At 36.8% G+C, this 27589-nt stretch overlaps 1 protein-coding gene across 3 annotated transcripts in view; it reads right to left on the bottom strand.

Moving 5' to 3' along the window:
• Window positions 1–27589, bottom strand: part of POLR3G (RNA polymerase III subunit G) — a 96608-nt gene that overhangs the window by 63972 nt on the left and 5047 nt on the right. For 2 of the 3 annotated variants that reach the window (XM_048220729.2, XM_044384027.3), the window contains exons 2-3: window positions 24953–25060; window positions 5687–5712 (exon numbers count right to left, since the gene is read on the bottom strand). The gene's annotated coding sequence lies outside the window, so the exon portion shown is untranslated. The remainder of the gene's footprint in view (window positions 1–5686; window positions 5713–24952; window positions 25061–27589) is intronic. The other variant, XM_057307491.1, reaches the window with a different exon arrangement.

Genomic DNA, 27589 nt, shown 5'->3' with positions numbered 1-27589 from the left:
AATCAAGGTCTTTTGGACTGGAGTAATCAACATAATTTAAATAAAAAAAATCCAATTGTAACAAATGACAAGTTGGTGAATCGCTCTTCTTCTTTTTTTCTTTCCCCCTTAAAGATTGATTGATTGATTGATTGATTTTAAAGAGAGAGAGAAGAGGAAAACTGCACAAACGGGGCAGGTGGTGTGGGCCAGAGGGAGAGGGAGGAGAGAAGCAGACTCCTCACTGAGCGCAGAGCCTGATCTCACCTCCCAGAGATCCTGACCTGAGCCAAAATCAAGAGTCAGATGCTTAACCCACTGAGCCACCCAGGTGCCCCACTCCTCTTCTGTATTTAGACTGTAGTTCAAACCAGTTCTCCAACTGTGCTTCGTAACTGTTAGTGGCAGTCACTTTGGCTGGTTTAGAGGATGAAGAGCCGCCTATGTTTGATGGAAGGGCAGCTGATGAATTCAACTAGAACAGCCAGCCCCCTCCTGGTGATACAATCTCTCAAAATCCTTTTTTTTTTTTTAATTCTTATCTGCCACCAGCCTCTTTGTCTTACTACCAAAGTTCTTTTTAAACTTTATTTCTTGCTGTCATCCAACCATCACAGACAGAATAGTCTCAAAACTTGGAATTTCACTTGAGAGCCTTTTCTGACAAGCAAGGAAGTTGGATTTCTTGGTTTTTAATTACAGTATATACAGTGAATACAGTTAAGCAGTATTATTCTAGATTCCATCAAGTCACAATATGTGGCTATTTAGGTACCTGTATAGCTTATGTTGAATAATTCTATATGTTATGTTAAATGTATGTTATTTGATGGGAACTAAGACTTTTTGTGGGAGCTAAAACCTGCAACTTCTCCAACTCACTCCTAATATTCCAGGACCGTTTGCTCAATTTTATCATGGCTTCGTTTTCTCCAGCAGACAAAGTACAATGTGAAGACTGATCTAAGGTTCCAAATCACCAAAATAAAAAGCCTGTTCACAGAACCACCTACGTAATTTGTGGGGTCAGGTTCAGAAATTCTGAAGAATTGCAGATGGAAATGGCAGAGCATTAAACCAAGCATAGAGCTCTTCTAAATGTGGGCCTTCTACATGCATGTGTGTGGTGCATGTGAATGTAGACACACACATACACACACGATTTTAAGTATCAAATTGGGTTTTCAAGAAAAAATCTCAAATATATACGCTTTTATACACACACACACACACACACACACACACACACAAGCTATTCTCTTAAAAATCTTGCCCCCTCTTAAAACTTGTGCTGTTACTTCTAGGAAGATGATTGCACTTGTATCTCTATTGTATTCACTCAACAAATATTTATTGCTTGCAAGGATTCTGCTGTAACCATTTAAAATGAATACAATGACTGCAGGCCCCAAAGCCATCTTGTACCATAGACGGAACTTGGGAACTGAAAAACACATGGTGGAGCAACAAGACAGAAGGATCCTGGGTTACTGACACTGTGGGGCCATCAGGCCATCTCTGGATTGTCTTGTCAGGCGTTTATGTGTTTATGTTATTTAAGCCCCTGGTGGTTTGGATTTTTCTATTACTTTTACTGAATCTAATCCTAACTAATAACACAGACATCTCAAATTCAACATATCCAAAAATGAACTGTGGATTTTTTTCTCTCAAACCTCAATAATTGCATCTATGTCCTTCCAGTTGCACAGGCTGAAATTTTTTGAAAAGTGGTCCTTATCTTTGGATTAATGAAGGTTCAAGGGATCAAGGAGTCTATAAACTTGAATGGGAAAAATTACATCTATCATACCACTAATGTATAACTGAAATAATCAGTGTTATTACAGGCAATAAACCACAACAGTGTTAGTAGTATCTGTGACTTTGTCACCAACAAAAATCATAGATATTTTTATATTACATTATAGTTGTTGCAGAGATCTCAAAGTATCTTTAATATACACCATTGCTTTGAATTATAGGAAGAATTTTGAAGAAGCACATATATTTATCACCAATATTTTATTATTTTGATAATGATAATTCAATATAATTGATTTCCTTTGTAATCTTATGTATTTTACTTCAGATACTTTTTTTTTTTTTAAAGATTTTATTTGTTTATTTGACAGAGAGAGAGACAGCCAGAGAGAGAGGGAACACAAGCAGGGAGAATGGAAGAGGAAGAAGCAGGCTCCCAGCAGAGAGCCTGATGTGGGGCTTGATCCCAGGACTCTGGGATCACACCCTGAGCTGAAGGTAGATGTTTAACGACTGAGCCACCCAGGCACCCCTACTTCAGATACTTAAAACAGTGTTCTGAGGGGGCAGGTCATAAGCTTCATTGGAGAGCTAAAGGCGCCCTGGCATAGAAAGGATAAAAGTCTTTTCCTTCTGGTCAACCTTGACTTCTCAATTTATCTCATATCCACGTGGCAGATGGTGCTAGTCAGCACCAGTATCCATTCTTCCTATTTTTCTTAGTAACAGAACAGCAGCATTTTTGGGGGGCAGTAATAATGTTCTCACCTGAAAGACTACATTTCCCATACATTCCTTGTAGGGAAGTGTGGCCTTGTGACTAAATTCTAGCTAAAAAGTTGTAAGTCAAAATGTTGTGTAGGACTTCTGGAAAGGTTACTTTAAAGGTTTAGCTTAGCTGAGTAAAAGACACTTTTGGCTTCTCCTCCTTCCTCTTTTTTCTGGTTATGAAAAAGGACCTGATGAATGGACTTCTCAGTCATCTATGCCCTTGAAAAAGAAAACTATAGTGTAACAATGGTAAGCAGAAAATGAGAAGGAACTTGAGTTTCTGATAACTGTAGAGAGCTACCATATCATCGTTGGATGCCTTACTTCTGGAATGATTTTACATTAAAAAATAAACACTTTAGGTATATTTCTGTTCTTAATCACTGAACACAATTCCTAACTGATAACATCCCACTTATGACATGTCCTATTAGTTCTGCCTTCAAAACTCTAATTCAAATTCACAATTTGAGTATTTCTCACTATCTCTACCACTATTACCCTGGACCCAGCTCCTATCAAATGTCACCTGAATTATCGCAATAACCAAATTCTAACTGGTCTCTCATCTCCTCCTTTGGCTCCCCACAGTGTATTCTCAACAAGGATCCCAAGTGACCTTTTAAAATTCATAAGGTGGATCATACCACTCCTCTGCCCAAAACCTTCAACAGTTTTTTCCCCTCATCCCAAATAAAAGTTAAATCCTAATGATGGCCTACACAGTTTTATAAGATTTTACCAATCTACCCACTTACCTCTCTAATCTCTTTTACCACTCTACCCCAGTTCACTCAGTTCCTGTCTCTTTACTCCCTTGTTGTTCTTTGGATATGACAAACATGTTGAAGGTTGGTGCTCAGTAATACATCAAATGAATAACTGAGGAAGCCAACAGAAGGGTATTTCAGGCCAATCTTTGTGTAGGCTAGAATTATTCAGTGTGGTAAGCCTAATTATTCCAAATTATTGGATTCTTATGTGTATTGTTGATATTAATAACTAATCCTGAGCACTACCATTAGAATAATTTCCCTAAAACACTGGTTTCGATAGTACTTTCCAGCTCATCATCATTTTATGGATAGTTAAAACTAATATCCAGTGAAGCTTGCTACTAGAGGTAGAGAAGCTGAAGAGGTTTTTTGTCCTTATTGCTGTACTGTAAGTTCATAGCAAAATAATATAATGAAATTTGATTACGTATAACATAATCGTCCACATAGTTGGTATAGTTAGATATAATTATAAAGCTACTTGCTAGTACAAGACTTGAAAAAATGTTTATAAAGAAACTTTTTAGGGGTACCCAGGTGGCTCAGTTGTAAGAGTATGTGACTCTGGATCTTGGGGTCATGAGTTCTAGCCCCAGATGAAGTATAGAGATTACTTAAATAAATAAAACTTAGAAAAAAAAACTATTTTGTGCTTATATATGCATCCTTCATCATTTATTTTAATCCTTACTTATTTAATACTTACACGATACCTCATACTAAACTAAATACTGTGAGAATAAACAAATGAATACAGAAATAAAAAATATCAGAAATGTGTCATATGTTATTAAATCAGATAGTTATTATGGTAAGCTATTGTAAAAAAATGAGATACAATGAGGAAAAGAAAAAAAAGTAACTGAATCATTGATCAAGGAATCAAGGAGAACACATTTATATTGAGGTGATTTGTTTCCATTGAGCTACATAGGCTATTTAAAGCTTTTAAGAATGTCTGACTATTAAGTAGACAATAAAATGGACTAATTTTTAAATAATGAAGTGTTGTTTCTTGTGGCTAAAACTGTAAAAATCACAATCTTGAAATGTAGGGCTAGCAGTTACCAAAAGTTTGATATTTTTAATAGAAATGCATGTATGTTGAGAGAATTACATAGCACATGCCCAGGAAAACTCATTTTGAGGTTCTATTTCATTTCTTTTTAGCAACATTTTAATTTAACCTTCAGAGCTGTAGATAAAAAGCACTGGGGAATCTGCTGTAAGAATCACCATGGAGACCATATTGTATTCTCAGGTCACATTAACAAGGTCTCTAATCTGCCAAGGATGCGTTTCCTGCATCTGGTGGTGCCACAACTAGTAGACAGAGATCATGAACTGTGTGCTTGTGAGTAACAAATACACACTCAAATTAACACCAGTAAAGAGAGGTTTATCTAAAGGAGAAAACCGGCCATTTCAAAAATCCAACTTTTTCTTTCATCTGGCCTCTGTTTCTGTGCTTCTGGGTTTACTTGTGGCATTTTTGCTCCCCCATAAATTACCTTGTGCTTAGCTTTGATTTGCTGTCCTTTGTAGGTCTTGCCCTGACCTTTCAGTTAAGTATTTAGCACCTTCTCACTCATTGGCTCAGTATCTGTCTTCAAAAGTCCCAAGAAAAAGAATCTGATTGCTTCAGTTTAGGTCCGGTGTCTCCAGGTGGACCAATAGGTTGTGGTGGTGGTGGAGACCTAGCCTAGGTCCTCACAGAGGCCATGGCCAGTTAAAATACACATTATTCACAGTTTTGTGACACCCTTAGGGGATAAAGGAGTAAAGCAGGCTATGGTGATAATATATCCCCAGTTCCATTCTGGAATCTGTTAAAAATTCATTCACACCTTCCCTTCCCCACTGATTTTAAGGAATTAAGACAGTGTACACACACACACACACACACACACACACACACACACACACACAATGTCTGAGTTACCAAAAATGTTGACAAAAAATTAGTGTTGTTATATTGATCCTTCCACTTGACTCGTTATCTGAATAATAACTCAATCAGCAAATATTTGTAGATTCTGTTCAGCGAACTCAGCACTGCAGCACTGGGGCCAGAAGAAGTGATATAACTGATCTTTGATGCTCAAGTTTTTCCTAAGTTATGAAAAGTCCAAACCCCCAAAAGGAACCCATTTTCATCGTCTCCCAGTTGGCTCACAAGTATGCAGTTTACACATATTTATTGTTTACCAGCTCATCACTGCATTTCAATTCTTGGCCACTAGTTCGCCAATCACACTCTTACTTCTTAGAACTTGCCTCTTCAACAGACTTCAAATGGGAGAGAGATTCTAGAAAATTCTCCCAAGGAAAGTTTTGGGGGGAGGAAGAAAAAACACATCATGTTTATTCATGTATTTATGTATGTATTTACTTACATATTTGTTGGTTAAGTGGTCAGCATCTAAAAAAAAATCAGAAGAATCCATATAACAATTACTGAACTCAAATAGTGGTCTATCTCTTTAGATGGTGCACGAGCTTCCCAACCTGCCGTAGTTCCCTTACTGTTGGCTGTTACATCCCCCCTGCTTTACTCATTTTTATCTGCCTTGCCCTTATAGACACTTGTGTTTACAAACCTTGATCTTTTTTACTTAGTTCATGAGATGTACTGTATTCTTTTACTTTTTTCCGAATCTAATCTCTGGAGGAATTGGGACACATTTCCACATTTGAGAATATTTTGTGGTACCACATCACACTTAAAATAGTAAACCAAGTCAGAGATAAGTCCCTTCTATCTCCTTTAATTTAGGAACAATTCTTTGCTATCTTCCTCTGACATCTACTTCGAGAATTAAGGAAACCCATTGTCTGCTAATGGGTTTATTCCAAATCTTAATGACAGTGTTCCTGATTTAATCATTGGTCCTTATAACCATTTGTGCAGGAGATCTAGTGGGGGAAAAAAAAGCCTCCTTGTGGTTTGCCCTAATATTGCAGCACATAGAATATTATGGCTCTTTCTTTAATTGTATTGCTCATCCCACAACATAACTATTTTTAAAAACGGTAATTTTAGGAAAAATTGCTGATTACTTGGAAAGGAACAGAAGAGATTACTGAGTTTTGCAGATCTTCTGAAGATTATCTGATTATATAAAGTTCACCTTCTACCAAGGAGGCTATTTTACATTGCAATATAGTAGAAATTCACTTATACAAAACTAATAGTAGTGCAAATAATTCTTCTAAATAGCAATGCAAATAAATTTATTTTGTCTTGTAGATATAAAATTTATTTCTTCTTGTAGAAAAGATTACCACAGGTGTTAAAGTTTATTGCCCCATAGCTTATTAGCCACTTTCTTTCTCCCTATCTTTCTAAAATAAATAAATAAATCTTTAAACAAATCTTTCGCATATGTTGATTTTATATTTACATGGAGTAAAAAGTATTTGTTTCTCTTTGAACATTATACCTTAGCAGTTAAATATCTGACATTTTGAATATATTTCAATAGTTCCAAATAAAAAAGAAACTCAGACAGGTTACTAAATATGTAAACTTAAATTACACAAAAATTAGTGGTAATAATCTTGAGGTAAAAGGATATTTTGAATATAGTGACTATAGTTTTTGCATGCAGTATGTAAAATCATGTGATAAAGGAATCTCCCCCAGAAGGTTTATCTGCCCTCACACCCTTCCTTCCACCCTTGGCTGTGTTTTTTAATCCACAAAGAGGAAAAGGATTTTAGAGATGGTGAAAGTAGGTGAGAAATGGAAAAAAAAAAAAGTGGAAAGTAATGAAGACAGATTCGAGAGTGCTGTTTCAGCAGTGTCTTTCTGTACCTGGTCTTCTTACAAGCCTAGAATCTTGAAAGTTCTTACGCTCCAAAGTGAAGCCGATCTTTTCCACCTGTGACTCAGGGACTTCTCTGGATATTAGGGAAGGATGTTTATTTACTACACCCGAAACACAATAAAGTACTCTTTAACTGGACTGGGGTTTTCTCCTCTGTAGTTCTTTTTCTTTAAAATTTAGGAACAGCAGTTTGGTAGCTGAGGTCAGAGCTTTAAAACATAGGATAGTGTTTTCTTCGAGAAGCATTTGTCTAAGGGAATCACAAAGGAACAAAGATATTGCCATCTAGTGGTTTAATTGAAGAAATTCAGTAAAACAATTTTTCTCCTAAAGCTTCCATTAAACTTTCTTTATGTGGCGCTAAATAAAAAAGCATTCGTTTTTAGAAAGCAACTATTAATACATTTTTTCAAATTAAGGTTTCAGACTTGGCCACTCTTTTTTTCTTTTCAGGTTATATTCCCTATTTATTAAGCTCAGTAGGATATGAATTAGAACAGACAAAGAAAATATATATAAAAGACAATGTTTCACTGAAGAAATTGTTAAACAGCCTAGACCAAATCATAAAATTAAGTGATCAAATTAATAGTTCCTATCAAATTTTTAAAAAGTACAATATAAAATAAATGGGTATATATTACACATGGTTTAAAGCAAGGGTCTTATACCGAAATGTCTTTGCTTTTATTAAATAGTTTCATTACAGTAAAAATAGCTTTGAAAAAATATCCCATTAAATAAAATATTTTATCATTGACTTTGATTATAAAATAAGAAATGTATTTCTATAAAACTCTCCAATCCAAAAAACATTGACATTTAAATTGTACTTATTGTACTTATCAATCCATCAGAACTTTATTTACAGTACAGATAAATTGAAAATCCACAGATATTATCATCTATTTTCTGTATTGGTATATTTTTACAGTCCGTAAAACAGAATTGCTCTTCTGTATTATAAAACTATTTCATTTCGAATAACAGCATGAGAGACTATAGTTCACAAAAACATTCTGACTCCATCCGGCTGTCACAGGGATTCTCCCAGGTTCCCCTTAGATTTTTCAGTTCATCATGTACCCAGGTATCATCAAAAACAAACTTTAAAAGATTCCACTTTTAAAGCATTTTTACACTCTGGGGACCATAATGGCTTATGCTGAATTTAGCAGAGTAGAGCTCCTTTCTCATCGTTGGTCAAGAGAGGGACATGAGGGAATCCATCCCAGCCTGGGACAAATAAAATAAAGGATGTGTTTTCATGGCAACTTCTGGAGTAGATATAAACATCCAGAGGGGAGACAGTAAACTAGACTGAGGGACAGATAGACTCAGTTTGTAATTCTCGTATAATAAATCTTCTATTCTGAAAATGGTTCCATGGCTATGATCTCCATGCCACCCCTGGGCAGTGTACGAGAGGCGAGGAGAAGGAAGGCGTATTACTGTGCATACTCATCCTCATCCTAAAGCACCCTCTCCCCCAGTTGTCAAGGGTTCATATTACTACAGATCCTGCTCTGGTTGTTATGGAAAATAAGAATAGATTCAAAGTTTAGAGTAAGCTTTGATTTTGTCATCTAGTAAGAAGGCTATCCTCAGGCAGAGTGTCATGTGGGCACACATGAGCCAAACTGTATGATCACACTCTGAACTCCTTGGCTGACTTTGATAAATATGACATCTGTCTTTACATCTACCAAGAGCGAAAGAAGAAAAGTAGACACTGGATTTCCTTTTAGGTACATAAACTTCAAGAGCTATTTGTAAAGTGTGCTGGTAAATTCTTCCAAAACAGACCACAGTATTTCTTTAGAGGAAATAACACGTAAGTGTCTACCGGTTTGTAGAAATGTCAACCTTTCCTCTATAGAATACGTAGATCTATTTTTTATAGGGGATAATTTTTTTCTCCAAGATCTTATTAAAAATAGAGACCCCTGCCTTTCCTCTCTCAAATACTGAATTAGAATCTATACAATTGGGGTTCAGTCGTCTCTATTTTTAACAAGCTCTCCAGGTCTTTCTGGTATATTTAAGTTTGAGAACTATTCTTCCAGACTTCATTAACAAAACCAATAAGACTAAATACTTTTCATGGAAAAGGTTTAATGGCCATGAAGGGTGAAAAAGTGGAACAACAGGTCAGATTTAATAGTCACTTAGCTGAAGGACTGGCAGATCACCAAGGAGATTTCCAATTTCCAATACAATTGGCACAAGGAAAAAATTTTAAAGCAGTCTTATTAAGATAGGTGGCAACCTAAAATCTCTGTGAAAGGGTAGTAATACTCAAAACTTCAACACTTGTATTAATTAATTCAAGAGTTACTTATTGAGGGATGCCTGGGTGGCTCGGTTGGTTAAGTGTCTGGTTCAGCTCAGGTCATGATCCCAGGGTCCTGGAATTGGGTCCCGTGTTCGGCTCCTTGCTCAGCAGGGAGCCTGCTTCTCCCTCTGCCTGCCTCTCTCTCTCTCTCTCTCTCTCTGACAGATAAATAAAATCTTAAAAAAATAAGAGTTACTTATTGAATACCAACTACATGCTAGGTGCTATGTTAGGCACTAGAATTACAGAGAAAAGTTTCCCCTTAGGAAGCTCTTAATATAATACAATGATTTTTAGACTTCAGTGGGAACATTAATTATCTACGGTACTTGTTAAGAATGCAGATGGTCAGCGTCTGATTATGAAGAACACTAGTCTAATTTGTAAGACAGAAAGTAAACTGACATTTATAATGCGAGTGGTATGTTTTTTGTTTTTAGAGAGAAAGAAAGTGTGTGTGTGTTTGGCGGGGAGGGGCAGAGGGAGAGAGAGAATCTTAAGCAAGCTCCACACCCAGCTCAGACTCCAGGGCTCGATGCAGGGCTCCATCTCATGACCCTGAGATAATGACCTGAGCAGAAATCAAGAGTTGGACGCTTAACTGACTGAGCCACCCAAGCACTATGCAAGTGGTAAGTTTTTTTTTTTTTTAAAGATTTTATTTATTTATTCGACAGAGATAGAGACAGCCAGCGAGAGAGGGAACACAAGCAGGGGGAGTGGGAGAGGAAGAAGCAGGCTCATAGCGGAAGAGCCTGATGTGGGGCTCGATCCCATAACGCCAGGATCACGCCCTGAGCCGAAGGCAGGTGCTTAACCGCTGTGCCACCCAGTCGCCCCTAAGTTTTAAGAGATATATAGATACGTTATTTGATCACTGATGTAAACCAACAGTGAAAGGTAAATATCCTTGAATTACTGAATGAAAACTAGCAGCTTTCTAGATAATGAAAGGTAGGGAAGAGCATGGAAAATGGCATTGAACAGTGAGAAAGTGTGGTATATATGAGGCACTGAAGAAGGTTTCTTTTATCTGGAATTTAGAAGTTGAAAGTGAGGCACAAGGGATATGGGAATGGAAAAGTAAACAGGGCTAGACCATGAAGAATCTTTAATTTTAATTTTACCCAGAAATAAATGGTGAATCACTGAAGTATTTGAAGTAGTGAAGTAAGGGATGATTCCATCAGAGTTGGGTTTTAGAAAAAGCATTTTCAGAGTACTTAATGAAAGGGGTGAGTGGGAGTCAGGGTGAAACAAGAAAGTAAGACTGGCAGGAAGGCCAGTTAGGAGACCACTATGATAATTCAAGCAAGAAATGTGAAATGCCTGCTTTCAGGTAGTGTTGCTGGGATGGAGAAGAGAGAAGGAAAAGATTATTAAAGTAATTAAATTGATGAGATAGGAAGAAAAGGTGGGGGATGGGAGGAAGAGGGTAATGTGAAAGATGAATCCAGGTTTCTGGTATGATTCTACCCATCTCATCTCCCTGATAATACTGTTTCCTCTTTTTAATTGGGAAGACTTTTCTTTTGCTACTATGACAAACACATTATCTCACTATAGAAGATGCTGCTAATGGTATGCTCATAACTGGTATGATAGATCTTTTTTTTTTTAAAGATTTTATTTTGGGGGCACCTGGGGGGCTCAGTCGGTTGAGCGTCCAACTTTTGATTTCAGCTCAGGTCATGATCTCAGGGTCATGGGATTGAGCCCTAAATCGGGCTCCATGTTCAGCAGGGAACCTGCTTGAAATTCTCTCCCTTTGCCCCTCCCCCTGCTAACACACACACTCTCTCTCTCAAACAAATACATCTGAAAGAAAGAAAGAAAGAAAGAAAGAAAGAAAGAAAGAAAGAAAGAAAGAAAGAAGGAAAGAAAGAAAGAAGGAAAGAAAAAAGAAAACAAAAAAGAAAAAGATTTGGGGTGCCTGGGTGGTTTGGTCTGCTAAGGGTCTCCCCTGTCCCACTCTTTCAGCCCCTCGCCCCACCTGCACTCTCTTTCTCTTTCTCTAAAATAAAAAAGTGAATCTTAAAAAAAAAGATTTTATTTTTAAGTAATCTCTATACCCAATGTGGGGCTCAAACTTACAATGCAAGACCAAAAGTCATCAACTCTACCCATTGAGCCAGCTGGGTGCTCCTAGATCAACTACTCTTAACCCTTTGCTCTACTTGTCAGGTTCCCTGAGCACATTAATGGGTTTAATTCCTGGCTGAGAATATGAAGTGTGAGTGAGTGATGAAAGGAAAAGGTCAACTGCCATTTGAGGTTATTAAAAATAATATATCCAGAGCTCAGCTGCAGCTCATATTTTCCTCTCCTTCCCTATAATGTAAATAACCCACATTGAAGGGAAACATGAAGGAAGAACATTGGAAATCAGAAGATCTAGTCTGAATTCCTTCACCAATTAGCTATGTGCCATTAAGCAAATCCCCCAACTTCTGAAAGCCTTGGTTGTTGTGTATGAGAAGAAGGGTTTAAGTAATTTGATCTGCAAGTTCCTTTCTAGTTTTAGCTTTCCTGTGATTCTATCTAACTCTGAGTTAGAGTTTCTTAGATGAAGGAGTGTAAGCTTTACATATACTAGTCTGCTTTCCCACTCCTTGCACATATTTTGTACTTTCCTCAGTTCATGCCCTTTTCCTTTGATGTTTTCCCCATCTGGAATGATTTTTCTTCTCTTATAAAATTTTGACCCAACTTTTAAAAAATTCCTTGTCTTAGTGACTGCAGAAATAATTGTGCCTTCCTCTGAATTCCTGAGCATTTATTATCACACCACTCATTCATATGGCACTTAGCACTTACAGCACAAGAAAACTCTGCACAAGACATTACAATAGGCAAAGAATATAGTATTAATTGCCACAGAAGTGGTTTGGACTGTAGTTCTCAATATGTGGTGGACAAATTACATCGAGTTCTATGAATCTATGCTTTTCTCTCTCACTGATCAGACCCACACTAGTGTGTCATAACACACCAGGTTGGATGTAATTAGTGTATAAATGAACTCAAATACTTACATGGGCCATAATTCACAAAATGAAGCAGTGCATTAGCAATAATATAACGAGTGAAGAGGACTCTGGCAAAAAGGAGAGCTCAAGTCCTACAGAAAGGGGGCAGCAATGCCTTGGTTGTGAAGGGGTGCAGCAACTGTGATGCTAACTGTCGGCTTCTTTAAGGAAACCAGAAATCAAAAGTTTTTGTTCTTTGTTTATGGTTTTTAAATCTTAGTAACAAAATTAAACATTTAAGTATACCTCCTATAGGTCTTATTTTTAGCTGGTAGGAAGTCTCTGGTCTCTAGTCATCTCTTTCTCAGCCCACCGCAGACTGGCTTTTTCAGTGAGATTACTCTTCCAAAAGGTTCCCATTACCAGCTTAGTGACCCAAGACGAGTAACTTAACTTGTTCCGGAACGAGTTTTTTGCCTTTGATACTCACCTCATAGAATGTATGAACAGTAAGTGAGAAAGAACCTATAAGACATAGCACACAGAAATAGGCACAAAGCATTCCATGCTTGTTTGTTCCTACTCTGCTCGAACCACGCTGCAATCCAGCTTCCTCCACTGACGTGGTACAGCTTTAAACACCTGTGTGCCGTCTTGCCCTCTGCCAACACACACTCTTCTCTCCTCACTCTCTAACTCTTTAAATAGAGTGCCCTCTCAAGTTGTGTCTAAGTTTCTTGATGGTAAGAACCATGCTAGTTTTTTCCCCACATTAAAAAAAATATTTTTATTCTAGAAAATTTCAATCATATACAAATAAAGAATACTGGGTACTCATCCATCCTCAACAATTTTCAACATATAGCCAATTTTGTTTCATCCAGACCTTCAACAAATCCCTACCCTCCCACCACTGCATAAACAGTGGATTATTTTAAGCCAACTATCGATATATATAACATCATCTCCTTTGTAAATACTTCAATGTTTATACAGTTTTGTAAGGAATGTGTAGGTAACAGAATGGTCTTGTGGAAAGATTCTTAAGGGTGATGGGGGAAGGAAAGGGTAAGCAGGATGGGACAGACAAGAAATACGTATCCCTAAAAAATAGAAATTCTTTTCTTTTCAAGTAGAAAACCTGTGTGAGCCAACACTAAGCAGCTGAACTAAATACAACTATGAGCAAAAATCTGGTAATAAGGCCATAACTTTGCAAACTTTGCTACAAATATTAACTGTGGAGAAAGGCAAGCAGGAAGGGTTGAACTCAAAATAGAGTCAGGTTAAAGGAAGAAATTATTTCTCCAATTACCAGGTAAAACTGTGAATTTAAGTTTTCTACCCTATAGTTCTCATAATTAGAAGAAAATTTCAAAATGCATTTTGTATAAATCTTGATTGGCAATAGAAATGCTAGGACTATTTAGATTAATCCAGTCTGGCTCTTGACATCAACATCCCCTTAAATGTGCTCTTGTTGAAGTTATCAGTTTTGCAAAGTCCTACTCAGTTGACCCCTTCTTCTTACTTGGCTTCCAGCACAGCATTTTCTCCTAGTTTCCCTTCTACCACATTGGCAATACCATTTCAAATGCCCAGGATTTGGTCTTGAACTTCATTTTTGTTTACATGCACAAACTTTTTCTAGGTGATTTTATCTGGTTGTGGCTTTAACTGCCATTTAAATACTGATGACTTTTTTTTTTTAAAGATTTTATTTATTTGACAGAGAGAGACAGTGAGAGAGGGAACACAAGCAAGGGGAGTGTGAGAGGGAGAAGCATGTTTCCCACCGAGCAGGGAGCCAGATGTGGGGCTTGATCCCAGGACCCTGGGATCATGACCTGAGCCGAAGGCAGACACTTAACGGCTGAGCCACCCAGGTGCTCCAATACTGATGACTCTTAAACTTATTCCTAGACTTCACTTTTCTTTGACCCATAAATACATTTATACTATACATACATTTTAAAATAAATTTTAATAATATAAAGGATATGTTGCACAAACTTGTAAATAATAATAATATAGACAATATTCCTTATCGTAAATTCCACATAGCCTATCAGTTCTTGCAGAATTCTTTCATTGATTTTTGCCAAACTTTTGAATCTGTATTCAATCTATGGTTTCAACCGATGAGTAAGCATACTTACATTATGAATGTTGGCTAATTCTTTTCATTATGACAATAAGTAAGATGATATAGCTAAAGCACTCCACCGATTCTAGAATTCCCTCTGCTCCTGGATTATGTCAAGCTTGTTCCTATTTCAGGTCTTTTGCATTTACTCTTCCTCTTTTCTCATTCAGTTCTTCACAAGACTGGCTTCTGATTCCAGCTCAAGTGTCAGAGGTTTTTCCTGACCACCTGAACCAAGTAGCTTTACTTACTTCAGCTACCCTCTATCCCTTCGTTCTCCTTTATTTTCTTCATAGGGATTTTGCAATTATCAGTTCTGAAAAGGTCAAGTATGTATCTCTGTATGTATTGTTTGAATGGATGATTCCCGCTTAAGGCAAAAAAACTGAAACAGTGCAAAAATATATCCAGGGGATTTCCACTTTCAGCAAGATGGGGTAGATAGATGTACTTTTCCAATTTATAGCTAAGGATTTCAGGATCCAATAAACAACATGGTGATGAGTTCCTTGGGTTTTCTTTTTGCCGAACATATACCAGAATGGGTGCTGGAGAAGCCAGCAGGCCTGGAAATACCAATGGGCACCTATAGAAAAAGGCCAAGCAAAGGCTGCTTCCTTGAGCCAAAGCACCAGGAAAAGGGAAGCCTAGTAAAACAGAAAACTTTTAGAAAAGAACCAATTTACTTTAGAAGAAACTATGGCCCCACCCTCATCCATGCCAGCAAAGACCAGGTGGGGAGACTAGACTTCATGTAATTATGGCTTTATCTTCTCATAGGCTGCCCTCCCTATAGACAAAATTTGTTAAGATTTCCAATCACATAGTTGCCCCCACTTCCTTGGAACCCTCAAAATCACAACCAAAGCAAAGTCCTTTCTCACACTCTCTAAGAGAGTTCCCCCATGATGTTTGAAGGGGGGAAAAAACCACAAAAATAAAATAACTCAACTTGTTCAACTACAGATATTTCTGGTAGTTTTTGGCTGAAGAGGATCAACATTGTGAAGTGGCTGCAATCTCTTACTATTATTATTACTTTAAACTGGTAGTATGTTATCTATACTGGTCTGAATTTTCTTTGATCTCACTTAATGATATATTCCAAAAATATTACATATAAATATCTACAGATCTGTCTTATTCTTTTTAACAGGTTTATAATGATTCCATGCTATGGATGTAAATTAATATATTTAACCTGTCTTCTGTTCATGGACAGTTAGTATTTTTCCCAATCTTTTTCTTTTCTTTTTATTTTTTGAAAGAGAACTTTTTATTACTTTTATGTACATAAAATTCAACAGCATACACTTAGATCTGTTTGGTGGCCTGTTCTTTGGCCTTTGCCTTCTCCAACTTGGTAATGCAAACCACCTACTTTGGACCCAGGATGTTGCCTCCCCAGTGACAATGGATTGCATCATATTTGTCATTGTAATTGCTAGCTTCCACCACCTTAGCCAGAGCTCTTTTGTCTTCTGAGTTAACCTGTGTGAAGGTGATAGTGGTGCAGGTCTTGTTGTGGACCAGACGCCACAGCCTGGCCTTCCCCTTGATAATGAAGTAGGGAACCCCCATCTTACAACACAGGGCAGTCAGGAAGACAACCAACTCAATGGGATCCACACCATGTGCAATTACTACCAGCTGAACCTTCTTGTTGTCCACTAAGGAGGTGACAGCATTAATCCTAGAACACACAACCAGCTTGCATGAGCACTCTGTGGGGACTGCTCGGTTCACAAAAGCAGCTCTACCATGGGCCAGCTGCGATTGAGGGTTAAAAAGCTCAAATTTTACTCTTCACAGTGATTCCATGTGAACCAATCTTTTTTTTCATAAGCTGTAATGAACAGCTTTGCACATACTTTATGTACAAGTATATTTACAGAACAATTTCCAGGAAGTATAAGTGCTGGCTCAAAGTGTATTTGTTTTTTATTTGTTTTTTTAAAGATTTTATTTATTTATTTGACTAAGAGAGACAGCGAGAGAGGGAACACAGGCAGGGGGAGTGGGAGAGGAAGCAGCAGGCTCCCAGTGGAGGAGCCTGATGTGGGGCTCGATCCCAGGACTCTGAGATCATGCCCTGAGCCGAAGGCAGATGCTTAACGACTGAGCCACCCGGGCGCCCCCAAAGTGTATTTTAAATTTTGATATATATGATCTCCAAGGCTCTCCAAAAAGGTTCCCTAAATGACCTAACTAGAAACTATGTTTAAAGAAGACTTTTCCTGCTAATTCTCCACAGTAAGTTTGTAATTCCAAACTTAGATCTTTGCAAATCCAGGAAGTGAAGACTGGTATCTTACTACAGTTTATTTTAGCATTTTCCTTATTTTTTAAAGAAGCTGAATAAGTCATATCTTTACAAACTATTTGTAGATCTTTTTATGTGAGCTGTCTTCTCATGTATAGTTGATGCCTGAACAACAATGGAGTTAGGGGCACTGCCATCCCTCCCACTGCTGTGCTGCTGAAAATCAACACAGAATTTTTGACTCTCACAAAACTTAACTCCTAATCGTTAAGTTGACCTTCTGTTGATCAGAAGCCTTACTAACATAAACAATCTATTAACACATATTTTATATGTTATATGTATTATATACTGTATTCTTATAATAAAGTAAGCTGGAGAAAAGAAAATGTTATTAAAAAACCATAAGGAAGAGAAAATACATTTATGGTATTTATTTTTTAAAAACCCACATATAAGTGGACCCCCACAGTTCAAACCTGTGCTATTTAATGGTCAACTGTATTTTAGGTCTGTTATAATACAGAAACATATTATGCATTAGATATTATAATATATATCATATAATACATTAATATTACATTATATAACATAACATACAACACATGTAATCTTTAACTTTCTTATGGTACACAGTATTTTATAGTCTATCAAATTTTCACTTGCAGTTTATTATTTAATTTAGAAATAAACATGTATTTCCTCACCCATCCTATGAAAGCTACTGTTGTGATTCTTAGTTTCTTTTATCTACATTCACAAAGTTTACCTTTACTTTAACGTTCAGATATTGACTGGTTTGAGCCCTAAATATAACTTTTTCAGTGTTTCCTTTCTCTTCTAGTCAGAGTTCCCACATTTTGCTCTTTAGTCAAAATACTTTTTTCTTTTTGTTTAATAGCCTAATTTATTCTCCCTCCCTCCGGATCTCCTTCTTCCCCCTACCCCCCCCCCCCTTTTCCCTCTCTTTTTCTTCATATCTAAACTGTTGCCACAGTAATCACTTCATATAATTAGATGCCCCAATTTGGGGAGGAAGGAGTATTTTTCAGGAACATTATGATTTATTAAACTAAAAGAACAATTATTTCCCTCTTGCTCTTGATGTTGCCTGCCTATAGTATGTAGGTGGTAGCTAAATATAACCCTATTAATTTTCACCTCTATATTGTATTCAGGAGGATATTTAGTGCCTCATTACTAATGAGAATTCATCAAAAAAATACAAAACCCTTTGTTTTTGACTGTTGTGATAAGAACACCATTCGGATTCAAAGACATCCTATGAATCTATAAACATGAATATCTAAATATAACTTGTTTGGTTTTAAGAAATGTAAAGCCAGACAAAGAGGTTATGAAATTTCATCTCTAACCAAAGCGCACAAAAGCTGGTTACCAGACCATGGCTGGTTACTAAATATTTTGATTTGAAGAATAGATCTGAGATTAATAAATCATTTACAGTTTTATGCAATGCTTCATAAGAAAGCTTTCAACCCATCAAAATAATTCAAATGCTAGATTGCTTACTTTTTAAGTGGAAAGCAGCCTCTTAATAAGGACTTATAGATTCTACTTCATTTTCATTATATTTTTCAGCATATTTCTGTCTTGAGTATTTTGCTCTTTCTAGTCAACAGTACTGCAGTCTACCTGTATTCATTGCTCAAAGCAGTTAGAGTGCGTAATCTTAGACCTAAATGTGACTCACTATAAGGTCCTTAGCTCTGGGCACAAGAGGCCTCTGCTGAGAGCCCCATGCTTTGGAACACATTCTGGCCCTTTCATGCTACATTCCACATGAGGTGAAGAGTCCCAGGCACCTTAGGAGATACATCCATCTGAAGGGTAGCAAAATGGTCTACCTCAAAATATGCCTCTTTGACATAAAAAATATTTTGAGCTGAACGCAAGGACAATGCCATTGGAAAGCACAGCCCAAGCATAATGGTGGCCAAATGGCTGCTATTTGCCAAAGGTGAGAATGGAGCTTGGATTTTCAGGCTGGAGTATCCACCCATGTACACTGGAGGCCCCTCCTAGTGTGGGACAGAATTGCAAGAAGAAAGAAAAGGCCGACTTGGTCTGGCTCTTCCCATGTTACCAGAATTTAGTGTGGAACACCAAGGAATCAGAATTCTAATTTCAAACCTAGACTTCAAGTCATTATGAAGCCGTATTTGTCAAAGTAGGAGGACAGAACATATTTTATTTAATAGCTTATTAGCTTGATGTATGAATTTAAAATATTTATACATAAGCTATATGAGGCCTCATTTGCACTAGCCCCCACAGATGTTAAGGAAGTGCCTAGGTTCCTTAACCTCCACTGGGTCTTTTATTCTGACTCCAGATTATTCTATTTTTCAAGCTATTTGTGAAGGGTAATTTTCAGCAACTCTAGTTCTTTTTAAAGGGGAACTAGCATTCATCAATTGTCTTATGTGAGTACTTTATATACATTAGCTTATTTAATCTTCATAGCAACTCTGTAAGGTGCGTGGAATCCCTATCACAGGGATGAGGAAACTCAAGAAGTAAAGTAAGTTACCCAGATGTCAAAGTAAATGAAACAGTTAATTGGCTTCATCAAGCCTTTACTCTACCTCTTGTTATCCCTTCCCCGCAGCTCCTGACTTCTAGTGGATATCCTTACTTTATATTTTTCTAAGGAGACGGAGATAAGGTCTGTGAAAATCCCTAAATTATCTTCTATTTTACAGTCCTTTAGTTTCTTCACCCTACTTCTTTCTCTTTGCTTTATCTTCCTTCTTTTTATTTAGATAATTCTCCATTTTTTACTCCAAGACGTCTTTATCAACTTTCTCTTCTCTTCCCTCACTCCCCTCTTCAACCTGTACCTCTCCACTGGCTTCTTTTCCCCTAATAAAGCTTTCCCTATTCTTTTTTTTTTTTTTTAAAGATTTTTTTATTTATTTGACAGAGATAGAGACAGCCAGCGAGAGAGGGAACACAAGCAGGGGGAGTGGGAGAGGAAGAAGCAGGCTCATAGTGGAGGAGCCTGACGTGGGGCTCGATCCCGTAACGCCGGGATCACGCCCTGAGCCGAAGGCAGACGCTTAACCGCTGTGCCACCCAGGCGCCCCAAAGCTTTCCCTATTCTAAAAGAATTTTAAAAACAAACTTCTTTTACTTGTTGATATCTTTATTAATTCCTCAATTTTATGCTTGTCTTCACAAATTTCTTCAAAGTGAAGTTAATTCTCACTGCTTCATCATTCATATACCTTTTACAATCTAGACTATTTTCCTTAACTGTGCAAAAATTGCAAAGACCTTGTGAGAAACTAATATTTTTGATGGATAACCTACCTGGTAAAATGCAGAAAGTGCAATCATTTTAAGTACAGTTAGATGATTTTTATGTGTGCATAAACCCTTGAAACCATCTCGCAGATCAAGATATAGAGCATTTCTAACACCTTCTAAAGTTCTTTTATGTTCTTTTTCAGTATAAACCACCACTACTACCCCATTCCTGCCTACCCAGAGGTAACCACGATTCTGAAAACTAAACATTGATTAGATATGCCAGTTGTTGAACTTTATATAGATGGAATCATGTACAACATACTCATTTGTATGTACTCTTTTGTATCTGACTTATTTCACTGAAAACAATATCCATGAGTATCAATCTTATCGTTGATGTTACCCTTAGTTATGTGTGTTTTTTTTTCTTTATCACTGGTAGTATTCCTTTATATGAGTATACCTCTGTTTGTCCTTTTACATGTTAATGGAAATTTGGGGTGTTTCCAGTATGGGGTTATTATGAATAAAGCTGAAACCAACATTCTTGTGAAAGTTTTCTGGGGGAACATATACCACTACTCTTGGATATATATCTAGGAGTGAAATTGCCGTGTCATAAGGTAAGTGAATGTTTTAATATTAGTAGAGACAATCTTACAAAGTGGATCTATTATTTTACATTCCTATCAGCAGTCTTTGACTGTTGGTCCACATCCTTTGCCACAATTTGATATTATTAGTCTTTTTAAAATGCTTTATTTATTTTAATATTAGCCATTTTGGTGTATTTGCAATAATATTCATTGTGGTTTTAACTTGTATTTTCCTGATAACTAATGATGTTGAGCATCTTTTCATATGCTTATTGGCCATTTAGATATCCACTTTTGCAAATTCCTTATTTGAATCTTTTATCCAATGTTCTTATTGGGCTTTCAGTTTTTTATAATTGATTTGTAATGTTTTATCAGATATACATATTGTAAATGTTTTCTTCCCCTCCATGGCTTGACTTTTTTTTACTGTTCGAATGGTGTCTTTGATGAGCAGAAATTTTTAATTTTGAGGAAGTCAATTTATTGGTTTTTATTTTTATGATTAGCGCGTTTTAAGTCCTGCTTAAGAAATCTTATCGGCCTCAAACTCATGGAGATATACTACATTTTCTTTTAGAAACTTTATAAGTTTTTCTTTCACAAAGAAATCTATTATCCATCTCAAGTTAATTTTTGTTGGTGAGAGATAGGGATCATGTCCATTTCTTTTTTGTGTGATGTCTGGTTGTTACAGCACCATTTATCGCAAGGTCTTTTTTCATTGACTTGTATTGGTGTCTTTATAATGAATCAGCTTACTGTAGGGGTAGGTCTATTCTACTGATATATTTTTCTATCCTTTCTCCAACGTCATACTCTCTTAATTATTGTGATTTACTAAATTTGAAAAACAGAAGCCTTTTCTCAAACCTTACTCCTGCTCATTTTCTGTGCACTACTTGAATTTGCCTACCATTCACATTTTTCATAGGGAAAAACAAGCATAGGAATCAGGCAAATTTGTCTTTAAAATATAGCTCCATCACCACATGATGGTGATGTGGGATCATATAAAAGTTTAAGAAAACCTATCCAAAACTTGGAAATAATGCCAAAGGATGGCTGTATGTTATTCTGGAATATTGCTTAATAGTTCTACCCAGTGAGAATTTAGTTCTCTAGGAAGTTTACCTTTGCTAGTTGCTGCTGATTAGAGCTAAGACTGTGTAATATGTTAACTTGTAGATTTTTGCTCTCTAGAAATATAAAACCTTTCTGTTTGGTAGAGAATGCAACTCCAAAGGCTACAGTTTATTTTGACTTGTAGGGCATTAACTTGTATGACATTGTAATTTAGCCAACTTTTTTCAGCATGCTTTTTGTGACTGCCTGGGTATACTGAGTTTTTCTATTTTTTCTGTGAACCAGCTTTATCACCTCCTAGTTTCGTCAGTAAAAGGTTAAATAGATCTTAGGGGTGCCTGGGTGGCTGAGTTGGTTAAGTGCCCAACTCTTGATTTCGGCTCAGGTTACAATCTCAGGATGTTAGATTGAGGCCCACGTTGGGCTATGTACTCGGCATGAAGCCTGCTTAAGATTCTCTTGCTCCCTCTGCCCCTCCCTCCACCTCTCTTCTTCTGAAAAAAAAGTTAAATAGATCTTAAAAACATATTCATTCTATATTTGTATAAAATTCATATATTTAAATTTTGAAAATTATGCTTTGACAATAATGAGGAGTTAAATATTATTCCAAGGAGTTATACAAACTGGGTGACTGGTGATGCCATTATCCAGGATGGAGAATACATAAGTATTTTAGAAGAAGATAATTATTTTTGTTTTGGTATATTCTTTTCCATTATGATGGAAATGCATGACACAAGTGGAAATTTGGGTTTGAAGACTGCGAGTAGAGGGTAAGTGGAAAAAATTTTGAGCAATTTTGGAGTCATCATTATGTAGGTGATTGCTGAAATTTAGGAGGTGAGAGTGCTTAGGAATAGTATGAAACTATTAAGAACATCATTCTGAAAACAAACAAACAACTGGGGAGGAGATAAAGAAAAGCCATCAAAGGAAACTATGAAGGAGTAGTAAAAAGCAGCCATGAGAGCAATTTTAAGAAGTGGCCAACACGCGGATGCAACCCAAGGGACGACAGGATGAGAACTGAAGAGAAGCAATTGAACTGAGCAATTAAGAAGTCTTTGGTGACCTAGTAAAAGCACTTCCAGTAGAGAGGTGAATGTAAGTCAGATTTGCTGTGGGTTGAGAGAAAATGAGATATGAGGAAATGGATGCTGTGAATATAGATTAATGTTTCAGGAAGTTTGGCTCTAAAACTGAAGTAAGATCACAATAATTCATTGCTTAAAACCTGCTGATGGATTTCCATTACACTTGAAATAAAATTTAACCCTCATCATGAACTACTAGATTCTATATAATTAGGACAGTACTTATCAGTCCGACTTCTTGGACCATTCTGCCACTCTCATTATACTTCAAACTTACTGACTTCTTTCCTTTCCTTGATTATGCCAACCTTGTTCCTAACTCAGGGCCTTTGCTTTGCCATTTCCTTTTTCTGGCATACTCTCCCTTCAGACTTTTGCAAGGCTTGTGCAACAATAAGGAAGTTATACTGGTCAGTTCTCCCTCCGTGAGGAGTATAGTTAATGCCTTTCAGCTGCCATATTTTTAGATCTACTCACACCCTTACCCTGGGCTGAATCTAGGTGACGACTGAGTACAGAACAGATACTAGAGTTCAGTTATTCCTGCCTAACACAGGACTCCTCACAAGAGGGACATTTTTGTTCTGGGTCTCCTCGTTGGCCTAAGATTTTCTTGCAGCTACATTGTACTCTGAAGCTCTTCCTACCCAGTCCTCCTTCCTTCCTGCTTTCCTCTCCCAGGTCGTCAGGACAGTATTGCAGTTTGAAGACTCGCCTGTCTTCTGCTTACCACACCTTTATTCTTCACAGATGTTTCCTAGTCTCTTTCATGACTGATCCTATCTTGTCATCTCCAATTCAGAGGATCTAAACTGACACAGTGGCAGTCATTTAATATCATAGCTCAAAAGTCACTTTATCATAGACCTTCTCAATGCTATAATACTCAACCCATGATCAGCTGCTATCTCATTGCCCTCTCTTCTTTTCTACATAGAATTTATCATTGTACCTTTTAAGTTTTTAAACTGATTTTTATATGCTGACTAAAGTAAATTACAGACATTTTGAATGACTAAAGTAAATTATAGGCATTTACAGAAATTTTGAATATTTCACCTCAAACACTTTAGTTTGCATCTCTAAAAACGAGAATATTTTCATAAACGGATAAAATATTATTAAAATGCCTTATGAAATTAATAGTAATTTCTTCATAACATCTAATTCCCTGTCCATATTCAAATTCTTCAATTTGAATGGAGACTTTCAAATTGTTAATGTCTCCATAATGCCTTTTACAGCTATTTTGTCCAAACCATGCCTTAATCCAGGACAAGACATTCTATCTGGGTGTAATGTATTTTAAGTCCCTTTTAATCCAGATCAATCCCTTTTTTCATGCACTGACATATTGAAGAGAATGGCCAGTTGTCCTATAGAATGCGTTATTTTCTGGATTTGTCTGATTGTTTCCCCATAGTGTTTTTTTAAAAAATTTTTTGGAAGTGGTTTCCCTATCTCCTACATTTCCTATACATGAGAAATTAGATAGTAAGATTTAATTAAATTCAAGTTAAATATTTTTGGCTAAAAGATCTAAGGTCAGATTGAGTACTTCATATTGAATTATATAAGCAGACATATACTATCTGGTAATACTCCAATTGGTGATGATAACTTAGACCATTAGATTAGACTGGTGACACCCTGTGACAAAATTACATTTTCTCCCTTGGGACCAGAAAATGTGTGCTGTGTGGTGTTACTTCAGAAATGTATGATTGTCCATCTCCAGAACTCTTTTTATCTTGTGTAGGTAAAACCCTGTCCCCATGAAACATAACTCCCCACTGTCCCTCCCCCAGCCCCTGGCGACCACCAGCCTACTTTCCGTCTCTGAATCTGACGACTCCAGGGACCTCATATACATGGAATCATTCAGTATTTGTCCTTTTGTGACTGGCTCATTTCACTGAGCACCTTGTCCTCAAGGTTCGTCCAAGTTGTAGCCTGTGTCACAGTTTCCTTCTGACCCTCAAAGTCCCCTTCCCCTGTTTCCTCTGACCAGAACGATGTGATTTCTATTATTACTTCATGAGAGAAAAGAAATGGGGAACTCACCCTCTAGCAGGATGCATCTCCCAAGTTCTGGCTCGCTCCATAATTGGCCTGCTTTTGTTCACTTTTCACAGTCCTCGGAGAGTTGTCTGTTTTTCCCAAAGATTTTAGCTGTAATTAGCAAGAGCAACAGGTTTCACCAGAGCAGAACCAGAACTTTTCCACCAAATTTCAATTTAAAATGTTTTCACTTTATTTTTGTAATTTTCATATGAATCTGATGGTAATGGAAGTTTTCCTTCATAGTAGTTTTCCTTCATAGTAGTTTGGACTTCGAATTTTACAAATGTGTGTGAAACAAATAATAATAAATAATAAATAAATAATAAATCATTCATAAAATAGTTCCAAGAGTAAGATCAGCCATATATGAGTGAAAAAATCTAAATTTTCAGAACATTCATAAACTTGATTTCTGTTGAAATTGAGATCCTGATGTTGTAATAACCAACAGTGCAGATATTATAATGACCACATATGTCATATAAACATGAAAACATTAAACACATGAATATAAGACTTACACCATGAGCAAAGATGAAAAATACTTGGTGGGTAAACAACAGGATACATATGCATGGGGGTGAGTTTCCCATTTCTTGGCTCTCATGGATTTTTTCTCCTGAGTTGGCCTGGCAGTAGTAATAGAAAACATATACCTCTGGCCAGTGGATACAGGAAACGAGTGTGGGAGGGAATTCCAGAGGAGAGAACCAGAAAAGGGGTTCTAATTCTATGTGGGTCTCTGCAGGTGTCCCAGCCTAATCCTTGAGCATATACGGCACACATATAAAACAACAGAGCTACTTGATCTCATACACAGAATCTCAACTAGACATATAGGCTGACCGACTCAAACCCGGTCGATTGCCTTCTACAGCAAAGCAACATCTCAAGACGCATATACCAGGACTGAGAACACAACATAACATTCACAATATCTAAATATAATTCCAAATGACTCAATATACAAAGTATCAGGAAAATGTGACCAATTCTAAGGGATGAACACAATCAATGGATGCCAAACATATTCTACAGATGTTGAAAATGTATTGCTAAGTAGTCACTTGGTTTGTGGTCATTTGTTACGGCAACCCTAGAAATCTACTAGGGTTTTCTTCTGATGTGTAATAAAGTGTGACTCACTGAAAAAAAAAAAAAAAGAAAAGAAATGTATGAAGATACAGCTCTCCATCACAATTAATTATTATACCATTTTAATACCGTTATCTTAACTCAAACTCCATGCTTTTGTTTGTATGTTTACTTTACTTAATGTAGTCTTCTGCTATAGAGAAATGTTCCACTGTCATACGGTAGAATCTGTCAGTCTTTATTTATTGTATTAGTCTTCTAGGTCTGCCATAACAAAATACCACAGACTTGGTAGGTAAACAACAGGAATTTGTTTTCTCACAGTTTGGGAGGCTGGAAGTTCAAAAACAAGGTGCCACCTGGGTTTTTCTGGAGGCCTCTCCTTGGCTTGCAGATAGCTGCCTTCTTCCTCTGCTCTCATACAGCCTTTATTTTGTGGGTGCATATCCTTTGGTGTTTCTACTTCTTATAAAGATACCACTCCTGTTGGATTAGAGCCCCCCTCTTAAGATTTCATTTAACCTTAATTACTTCTTTTTTTTTTTAAGATTTTATTAATTTATTTGAAAGAGAGAGAGAAAGAGAGACAGAGAGACAGATCATGAGTGTGGGGAGGAGCAGAGGGAGAGGGAGAAGCAGACTCCCTACTCACTTGGCAGGGAGCCAGATTTGGGGCTCTATCCCAGGATCCTGAGATCATGACCTGAGCCAAAGTCGCAGTGCTCCAAGCAACTGAGCCATCCACGTGCTCCAAGATTGGACATTTTAATACCAGAAAGAAAACCATAATTATAAAAATGGGACTTAGTCCTATAATCAACATGAAAAGAAATCATGAAAATGACTGAAAAGAAAGCTGTAAGATATGTCCCAAACATAAAGCAACAGGAAAGAGAAATTTGATAAAATACACTTGAAAGCAGTGACTGGAGAAAAAGAGAATGAGCTTTTTTCCATTTGGAACAGGTCAAGGTCTGACTGCGCAATAAACAGGTTTGTTATATTATGAAAAATAATAATCCCTTATCCTCCAAGTATTTTGCAAATATTTTTCCTACTTCATTATTTGCCTTCATTTATTTTTTTAAAGATGTATTTATTTATTTATTTATTTATTTATTTATTTATTTGGGGGGGCAGGCAGAGGGAAAGAATCTCAAGCCAGAGGCCAGAGCCTGATGCAGGGCTCAATCCCACAACCCGAAGATCATGACCTGAGCTGAAATCAAGAGTCGGATGCTCAACTGACTGAGCCACCCAGGTGCCCCTGTCTTTAATTTTTTTTTTAACCTTGACATTTCTGTTCTTCATTGGTTTTATTATCATATTTGTTTTCATTGCGAGGGTTTTTCTTTTTAATTGTGGTAAATATATGTATACATTGTACTCTTAAAATTATATATATAATTATATATTATGCTCTATATAATCTTATACATTTATATTATACTTATTTATATAAAAATAAGAGTGAAATACAATATTGAAATACCCCTAGATTACACAATCTGGAGGACAACTCTCGAAGTATATACAATGACT

Source organism: Ursus arctos, unplaced genomic scaffold (assembly GCF_023065955.2).
Source record: "Ursus arctos isolate Adak ecotype North America unplaced genomic scaffold, UrsArc2.0 scaffold_5, whole genome shotgun sequence".
In the NCBI taxonomy this organism is placed as follows: domain Eukaryota; kingdom Metazoa; phylum Chordata; class Mammalia; order Carnivora; family Ursidae; genus Ursus; species Ursus arctos.
Note: the sequence above shows the minus strand (reverse complement) of the source record. Positions and strands in the feature narration are given on the sequence as shown.